Source organism: Chiloscyllium plagiosum, unplaced genomic scaffold (genome assembly GCF_037043375.1).
Source record: "Chiloscyllium plagiosum isolate Xiang-an unplaced genomic scaffold, Cpla_swu_hap1 HiC_scaffold_12, whole genome shotgun sequence".
Classification (NCBI taxonomy): Eukaryota; Metazoa; Chordata; class Chondrichthyes; order Orectolobiformes; family Hemiscylliidae; genus Chiloscyllium; species Chiloscyllium plagiosum.
The window spans coordinates 48,573,299-48,583,201 of NW_028270150.1; the positions used below are offsets into that span (position 1 = coordinate 48,573,299).

The 9,903-nt window shown below is 40.3% G+C and overlaps 1 long non-coding RNA gene across 1 annotated transcript in view; it reads left to right on the forward strand.

The window, feature by feature from the left end:
- The first annotated feature begins 4,324 nt into the window (after window positions 1-4,324).
- LOC148148534 (uncharacterized) overlaps window positions 4,325-9,903 on the forward strand; it is a 44,245-nt gene continuing 38,666 nt past the window's right edge. Inside the window, exon 1 of the long non-coding RNA XR_015758855.1 lies at window positions 4,325-4,380. This is a non-coding gene — a long non-coding RNA (uncharacterized LOC148148534). The remainder of the gene's footprint in view (window positions 4,381-9,903) is intronic.

Below are 9,903 nucleotides of genomic sequence, written 5' to 3' on the forward strand. Positions count from 1 at the left end.
ACCCTCACTAGCACGTAGCTATTATTACAGGAGTAGATATTATTACCCTCACAGACCTCCTTTTTAAATTCCTGCTCAACTTTCTATATTCTTCCTTCAGAATCTCATCCTTTTCCCTTCCCATATCATTAATTCCAATGTGTAGAATTACATCCTGCTAGTCCCTCTCCCCTTTGTGAACATTCTGCACCTCTCTGAGATATTATTGATTCTGGCACCAGAGAGGCAACACACCATTCTGATTTTTCACTGCTGGCTACAGAAAGGTCGACCTGTGTCTCTGACTACAGAGTCCCCTGTCACAATCAATTGCTTGGAACCTGAAATACCCCTCATTACAGTAGAACCTGTTGCGATACCGGAAACTTCGCTATTCGTGCTATATTCCCCTCAGAGTCTATCACCCCCTACATTTTCCAATTTAGCATACTTGTTTTAAATAGGGATAGCCACAGGTGACTCCTGAACTACCTGCCTACCTCTCCTACATTTCCTCATGATAACCCATCTACCTGACTGTATCTGAGGCTTTTCTCCTTTCCTATAATTGCCATCCATCATATCCCTGGCTCTTGTAAATTCCTTATTGCCTCTAACTGCTGCTTCAACCGATCCATTCAATCTGAAGGGATTCACAACCAAAGACACTTCCTGCAGACATAATCATCAGTGATTTGGAAACTGTCTCTAAACTCCCAATGGAAAGCAAGAGCATATCACTGTGCTAAAGGCAGTCTTTGTTGCTTCACAATCTACACACCCAGAAAATAGCACCATCTTTTTGCTCTAAAAAAAAAGTGCTCCAGGCTAACCTAGTACTTACAGTTTATATTTTTAAAATTTAATCAAGAGACAAATTTCCATAAAACATATAATCAAGAAAGAGCCCACTCTGCTCACTACTGTAGACTTACAGCAAGGTTACACGTTAAAAACTATACACTTATCTGTGTTGTGAGCTGTCCCACACAGGTTCTTCCAAGGTCACCTGTGAATTTTGCTGTTTGTTAATTTTTCTGAGACGCATTCCAATGTCCAGAGATACATGAATTCAAACAGCAAAGGCAGCAATTATGCAGACTCATTGCTGTCAGTTAGCAGTGTAGGTTTCTTTCTTTCTCTCTCTCACTGACTTCATGCTCGCTGCCACTTGTCTGTCTTTCTCCCTTTTAAAAGTGTCGTTGTTTTGACTATTTTTCCCCAAAGTTCCAAAACAATGCAACAACATATAAAACAGTAATTACTGCTCCTGGAATTTGACGAAAGCACCTCCAACACTTAAAAAAAGGAGCAGCTCTTGCAACCACTGTTTTTTCCCATCCTCCTGAGTCCAAAGGAATTTATGGCTAATTGGAGGTACATCAAGGTGGAGAAAACTACAGGCCAATGACTCATGGACTATTGTTGAGACCACTCAGCCCTCCCACCTTACCATTGTTTCTCATTTATATAAACAACCTGGGGTGCAAAAACTGGTTGGAAATTGGAATGATTTGTGATACCAGACTAAAATGATCAAGTGGATCTGTGAAGTGTTCCGGAACTGTAAAATGATGTTCTATTCTAGTTTATTAAACATGTTGTCGCCACCATCACTGCATTGCTGATCATGAAGCAACATCCATGCCTCACCCTCACCTTGACCCCTTTCCACCTATCACATTTCCGACGCCCCTCCCCCAAGTCCCTCCTCCCTATCTTTTATCTTAGCCTGCTGGACCAACTTTCCTCATTCCTGAAGAAGGGCTAATGCCCGAAACGTCGATTCTCCTGTTCCCTAGATGCTGCCTGACCTGCTGCGCTTTTCCAGCAACACATTTCCATCTCCAACATCCATGCCTAATCTACTGTTCCCTTCCAAGAACTTCCCAATTTCTACCTCATAAATATAATCTCCAAAATTTGGGGTTCAACGGAATTGTTGGGAGTGGATGAAACATTGCTTGAAGAGGAAAAATTGTTGGGGACTTTTTCTAAATGGGAGAATCATTAACCCATGCCCCAGGGATAAGTGTTTGACCCGAACCTCCAATCTGCTCACACCTTCCCATTGTTTCCAATTTAGGTCAGACTTTGATTCAACAGTTCAACAGAATTTGTTATTTTTGGTATAGCTGTCCACAGCCCAGGAAGTATGAAGCAAGGTATTACTGTCGATGTAAATGAAAATGAGCCAATTGTTTCTGGTACAAAGTTGGTATTTTCATTGAGTATCACTCCATTCTTCCATGAACATTCATGAATACATCCTTGTGATGTCTTCACAAGTCTTATATTCTCTATGTACTATAGACTATCATAAGCATTATTGTTACTAAAATTTCAGGAGGGATTCTTCATCTAGAAGGCATGATTAAAGTATTCTAAAATCGTGTTCGGAAACAGGTAGCACAGAGTAGAGGTTGGGTTGGTGGAGGGTGTGGACCTGACGAGGGAGGCACTCACCTCCCCCCACCTTATCTCAGTCCCAACCATCGGATTCAGCACCGCCCTCTTGAGCTGACATCTTCTTCCCAACCTCTCCGCCCCCACCCCTTCTCCGGCCTATCACCCTCACCTCCTTCCACCTATCGTATTCCCAGCACCCCTCCCCCAAATTCTCTCCCCCCTACCTTTTATCTCAGCCCACTTGGCACACCAGCCTCATTCCTGAAGAAGGGCTTAGGCCCGAAACGTCGATTCTCCTGCTCCTCGGATGCTGCCTGGCCTGCTGTGTTTTTCCAGCACCACATTTTTCAACTCTTAGTACAAGACGTATTAAGTCATAGCTACAATACATTCCTGAAGAAGGGCTTATGCCCGAAACGTCGATTCTCCTGTTCCCTGGATGCTGCCTGACCTGCTGCGCTGTTCCAGCAACACATTTTCAGCTCTGATCTCCAGCATCTGCAGACCTCACTTTCTCCTACAATACATTATACTGACCCATGCTACTAACAAATTGTCTTCACTTAATTCATTAATTATTACAAATATGTGTGTTCTGAGTGTAAATCATAGTTTCTCACCATTTAATACTTTCTCAACAATGACAAAGGATTAAGTTGGCTGTCACTTTATTTGATAACATTATTGTTAAATATGAATTTATTAATGGACAACAAATGGAAATAATTATCTCATCAATTGCATTTATTCACGGTTATTGTAATTACAATTCACCAAGGTTAATTAGTTCCAATCAAATAAGCTTTTATGCAAATAATGACTAAAATAATTAATATGTTTCATAAGCATATACTAGTAGACATTAGTCTATTACTGACATATTTTTCAGAGTTGTTCCCCATCTATGAATTTACATTAAATTAACATTAAAATCATTTCAGTATTCATTTTGTATAAAAACAAGAGTATTGAGTTCCTTAAATGATTGAACAGTCGGTTGTAAGTAAGATCAATAATATAGCTATATAATAGTTCAGAAACAGCCTTCCCTCATTCTGCAAAACACCAGAGAAGATAGTTATAAAACATCGATTTCCAGGGCAGGTTATTGGATGGACAACATATCTGTTGAGCCATAATTTCCAAAGAATGAGTAGAGCTAGGATTGATTTTTCTGTTATTGAAGGCATAAAGGAGAGTTGTTTCGTAAATAATCAAATTGCATTTTCAGCATAAGCACTACACTGTGAGCATTTAAGAGCAACAATTGGACATTTAAGAGGGCCTTTCATGTTGTCACACATCCTACTATTACCCTGTGTTAGCAAAACAGACTAACAAAAATAAAAGGGAATGAACATCAAGCTACAGACTGAATGGAGAAAGTGAGGACTGCAGATGCTGGGCTTTTCTGATGAAGTGCTTATGCCCGAAACGTCAATTCTCCTGCTCCTCAGATGCTGCGTGACTGGCTGTGCTTTTCCAGCACCGCACTCTTGGCTTGGTAGACTGGATGGCCTAATTCAGCTCTGGTATTTTATCGTTTTATGGTCTCTTTCTTTTCAGTCTGTGTTTCTTTCTCTTCCTTACCTATTTACTCTCCTGGACTCCTGCAGGTTCCAGACAATTATTTTGTGGAGGTTCTTCAACTTAATGGCTTTGTGTGTGAAGAATATTTCTTTGAAACCAGTGAAGGTAGAGTTTGTACTTCATCACTTCCTCTCAAATGGACTATTTTTCTGCAATATTTGTAAGATATCATAGCACTGGCAGGGTTTACGGATTTGCACTTGCTCTCCCATGTATACTTCCTTTTCTGATGCTTCTTTTATGATTCTGTGGTTAAGAACTTTTTGGTCACTGGAGATTTCCTGAACCAAGTTTCTCTTTATTATCCAGTATTGCCCTGTTATATTTACAGACCTCTGTTTGTCTCATCAGCTGTGTTGCTTTGCCTATGGTGATGTCTCTCCTTAGACTGCAAAAGGCTTGGTAAGTATTCATCAACAATACCAACTGCTATGCAGTCTTGTATTAATTCTAGTCATAAGTCTCCATTCTTGAACCTTTCACCTGGGCTGGCAATGTCTTTAATAAAAGTAGTTACTGGTTCACCTGTTTTCTGGACCCTGTGTTGAACTTGTCCTTTTCCAGAATCCTGTTGCTCCTCAGACTGAAAGAGTCATTGAAGGCTTTTAAGACTTCTTCACATTTATGTCCTGTTTTGTAATAAGTCTGCTTTTTTTTCCTTTGGAGCAATGTGTTGACATGTTTAGCTTTGGCCTTATTGTCCAATCCCGAAGCAATTCAATACCTCAAGAATCTCTTTTCTCCAAAGGGCCCAGTTTTGAGTTTAATTTGGCTCTGTTATGTATCCAGTTCTCACAGATAGTTAAAATTTAGAATCAATTATTTTTCTAAGCTTTTGTATCGTTTAAGTTTTTTTTCCAGTATTTGAAACTTTCCCACACAGCTCAGCCCCTCATTGATTCTCGCAGTCACTGGCTTTCCTGGGGAATTCCTCAGCAAAACATAGTACACTCAAACCATGCAAAGCTGTTGAAAACATTTTATTTTAAGATATTTCAATAGTCTCTTTACTGTTTCCCTTGGAGTATTGAATATTTGCAGCCACTTTTTAATTTTTCTTGTTGTGCTATCTTGCTGTCACTGTGTATAATGGTGGTGTCCTCAGACCAAGACAGCAGGGTTTTAAATGTAAGCTGCTCTTAATAGGGATCTGGCTTTCCCAGACTATGTCCCCTGTAATTCTTTTTTCCCTACAGTGCAGGCCAGGACACTGCAGTGGTGACCAGAACCAAACCTCAAAGTCCCAGCATGTCAATCTGAATGCTTGGAACCTTCAAATGGCTTTTATGCAACTTTGAGGGTCCATTGTCACACAGCTATCTGCCTTATGCATCATTATAAGTGATCTTTTACTCACCACATCCATGATCGTTGTTTGATTCTCTTACACGAAGCTTGCAACCAAGGGATTGGGAATTTCTTCACAGACTGCTATGCTTCTCTGTACAGCCTTCAAAATGTCTGCAAGTTGATTTTCTGATTCTACAATTTGATTATGGAGTTGTTTTGGGAGTTCTTCAACTGTCTATGCTGCTTTGGCATCACATTTTCAGTGGTGTGGAGTCCAGCCCTGTGGCTCCCATGTTGTTTAGGAGGAAGTGGTAGGGTAATGGGTAATGTCACTTGACTAGTAATCCAGACCCAAGGTTACTGTTCAGGGGACATATGTTGGAATCCCACCAGAGCAGATGGTCAAAATTTGAATTCAATGAAAGGTCAGTCAAAAAGTGATGACGTAACCATTGTAAATTGTCATAAACACTCATTTGGTTCAGTAATCCCTTTAGGGAAGTATATTTACCACCCCTCTCTGGTCTAGGTGTGCCTGCAAACTTACAGCAATGTGGTTGATTTGGTTCTAGCCATCGATGCAGATATCTCATGAAGAAATAAAAGTTGGTTAGTCTAGTTTTGAAATAATTACTTAGTTGTCGGTATTTTCAAATAACAACTGAATCATTACATATTGCTGAATTATAACTCTGTACAGCAAGATTTTAATGGTTTCAACAATGATCATTCTCCCTATATCCCTGAGTCATATGCTCTCTTATATAATCATGTCCCAGGCATTAACATTTACAAACCCAAATAATACAGAATTCACAAGCAAAAACTCAATGATAGGAATATAAAATGTATTAGGAGGTGTGACTTTAATTGGAACGTGAAGAAAGCAATTAGAAATAGATAGAGAAGGTAAACAATATCACAGATCTACTCAGAATTTTTGCTCTAAGCTTACACTTGTTTAGTTCCTACTCGTGGAGACAGTGCACTACCTCCCGAACACAGAATAGAGAAGCAAATTGTACTATAATTATTTTAAATAACGTAAAACATTTTAAAACTATTTTAGCACCACCTATCGACATAACATCTTACAAAAATTCTTCATAGACTGAAATGCCCCTTAATAGTCTGAAGTTGTGAAAGGCACTGTTTGAAAACATTTTGCTTAGAGATTACAGTTCTGTGAACTAGTTCAGGTCAAATGCAGGGAGGATGTTCTGGATGCCCAGGGAGTCCAGAACCAAAGGTCACAGTTTAAGGATACAAGGTAGCGCATTTAGGACTGAGATGTGGAGGAATTCCTTCACCCAGAGGATGGTAAGTGTATGGAATTCTCTCCCACAAGTATCAGTTGAGGCTAAAAGAGTGAATGTTTTCAAAAAGAAGTTAGGTGTAGTTCTCAGAATGAAAGGACAACTGGTGAAAGTGGAAAAAGGGTACTGATTAATCACCATCGTATTGACTGGCAGAGTAGACCTGAAGGGCAGAAGGGCCTATTCCTGCTCCTATTTTCTATGTGCCTATGTTTGTATTTCCCATTTTTAATGCATAACCAGGCAGTCTCTGGTGATTTTGCACTTGGGATGTCTAGACCTACAGTCTATTCAGATCAGGAGAAAGTGAGGACTGCAGATGCTGGAGATCAGAGCTGAAAATGTGTTGCTGGAAAAGCGCAGCAGGTCAGGCAGCACCCAAGGATCAGGAGAATCGACGTTTCAGGCATGAGCCCTGCTTCCTGAAGAAGGGCTCATGCCCGAAACGTTGATTCTCCTGCTCCTTGGATGCTGCCTGACCTGCTGCGCTTTTCCAGCAACACATTTTCAGTCTATTCAGATCAATCAATTTACAGGCAGGAATAATTGAACTAGAGCAAGAAAGACAACAAAACAAAAAACAAAAAACAGCTAGTTAGCTGGTTTGTGATACTGAGTGATACAAACAGAGTTGGTTCCATTCCCACACCAGGTGGGCTTAACTCGAAGGTCCTGCCTTCACAAGCTCACCCCCTTGCCTGAGCTGTGGTGACCCTCAGATTAAACCACCACCAATTGTTGATCTGTAATCAGAGAGCAGTCCTCTGGGATGATGGTCACTTTTCTTGATGATAGGGTTTTGACAAAACTGCATCTAGTGTACTGTGCATAGAGAAATGGTAGACCAGTTGAAAACATGCTTTGGTTCTGTCTTCACAAAGGACATAAATAACATGACAAAAATGTTGGGGAAAACAGGGTCTAGTGAGAGGGAGGAACTGAAGGAAATCAATGTTAATAGGGAAATAGTGTTGGAGAAATTACTGGGAGTACAGGCCAATAAATCTCCAGGCCTGATTAATCTATATCGCATAGTATTTAAGGAAGTGGCAGTAAAAATAATGGGTGCATTGGTGGTCATCTTTCAAGCTTCTATAGGCTCTGGAAAAGTTCCTACAGATTGGAGGAGACCCAATGTAACCCAACTATTTAAAATAAAGAACTAAAGGGAAAACAGGGAAGTATCGGCTGGTTCACTTGAGATTGCTACAGTCCCTTATTAAAGATTTAATCGCAGAACACTTAATAACAAAATGAAAAACAGTGACAAGACTGGACAGATTCAGCATGGATTTACAAAAGGGAAATCATGCTTGACAAATCCACTAGAATATTTTGTGGATGTGACTAATAGGGATCATGTGGGGGTGTCAGTGGATATGGTTTACTTGGACTTCCAGAAGGTTTTCAATTAGGTACTATATAAGAGATTTGCATGCAAAATTAAAGTGGGATTGGGGATGATGCACTGGCATAAATAGAGAATGAGCTGCCAGACAGGGTACAGAGTGTAGGAATAAACAGGTCTTTTTCCAACTGGCAGGCAGTATCGAATGGGATTGGTGCTTGGACCCCAGCTATTCACGAATGTATATTAATGATTAGATGAGGGAACCAAATGGAATATCTCCAAGTTTGGAGAGAGCACAAAACTGGGTGGGAAGATGAGCTGTAAGCAGATGCTTCAGTATGATTTGGATAAGTGAGTCAGTGGGTAAATGTGTGGTAGATGCAATATAATATGGATAAATGTGAGGTTATCCTTTTTGGTCGTAAAAACAGTAAGGCAGATTACTATCTGAATGGTGATAGATTAGGAAAGGGGGAGGTGCAGGGAGATCTGGGTATCCTGTAGAACAGTCACTGAAAATAAGCATGCAGGTGGAGCAGTCAGTGAAGAAAGGGAATGTTATTGTTAGTCTTCATAGTGGGAGGATTTGAGTAGAGGAGCAAGGATGTCTTCCTTCAATTGTACAGTGCCTTGCATTGAGGAGAAACTAGTGAGCTTGTGGACTGATCTGCTACAGAAAGCAGTTGAGGTCAAACCACTGAATGTTTTCAAAAACTTGACAGATATAGTTCTAGTGGCTAAAGGGATCAAAGGTTATGGGGAGAAATCAGGACAGGGTACTGTGTTTGACGATCAGCCATGAATATATTGACTCGTGCAGCAGGCTGAGAGGGCTGAATGGCTGACTCCTCCTCCTATTTTTGATGTTTCTTTGTGTCCTTACTTAAGCGAGGATGTTAGTTACCTTGGAGGTGTTGCATAGTGCATGTACTAGGCTGAATTCTGAATGAAAACGGTTCCCTGAGGAAAAAGCATGTAAAATTGGCCTATATCCTCCAAAGTTTAGAAAAGATGTATTCACATTGAAATGTTTAAATGTCTTAGAGAGCCGGACAGAGTGAAAGGAGAGTTCTTTCCACTCCCTAGAGAGGCTATGACTAAGGCTGATAATTTCAGGATAAGATTTAAGATTGAGGTATTGAAAGATCACATAGTTGGAATTTTTTTAAATCCCAGAGGACTATGGATGCTTGGTCTATTAGTTTGCTTAAGGCCAAGATCAATAGTCTTAAAGCACAAGCAGAATCAAAGGATATAACTAAGAAGTATGACAATAGAGTGGGAAGTGATGTTAAGGTAGAAATTCAATCTTGTATAGAAAGAAAGCCCAGGTTTGATGGCACTGGAGCCTACTGCTGGTTCTATTTCTTATAGTCTTAGGAGGAAGAAGGAAATACACATTGGTTAGATTGGAGGACAGCTCCATATATTGAAAGTTATTGCTGGGGATTTGTTGGTGGAGGGGCCTCTTGGAAAGACGGTCAGTGGAGGGAGAAGAGGTTTTTTTTCTCACTGAACTCCTCAGTGGGAGCAAATTCAGTGCTCTGCAGATCAAACAAGCACAGAAACTCAGCTTATGAGCACCATCCCACCTTCCAGTCATTTTTTCTGGAGATCAGAAGGGTTAGCAGTTTGCATTGGTAATATATTACATGATTATGTGTCTCATTAAGCCTGATTTTGTTCGAGTTCAGTGGTAATGTCCCTGTACCCGAACTTGGAGGCCTGGGTTGAAGTCCCATCTGTTCCAGAGGTGTGTACTAACATTTGTGAACAGGTTGATCAGAGAAATAAATTAAACCTGATTGTCAGAGACCAACAGGAATTCACCAGTCTTAAAATATTCAACTCGAGGATTTTGTGAACTACACATTATAATGTCAGACAAAGTAGTCTGATCATATAGAGAATGTTACAAGGTTGAAAAAAATTGGCAGAGAGAGAGAGCTGGATGTTGTCAAAGAAAGA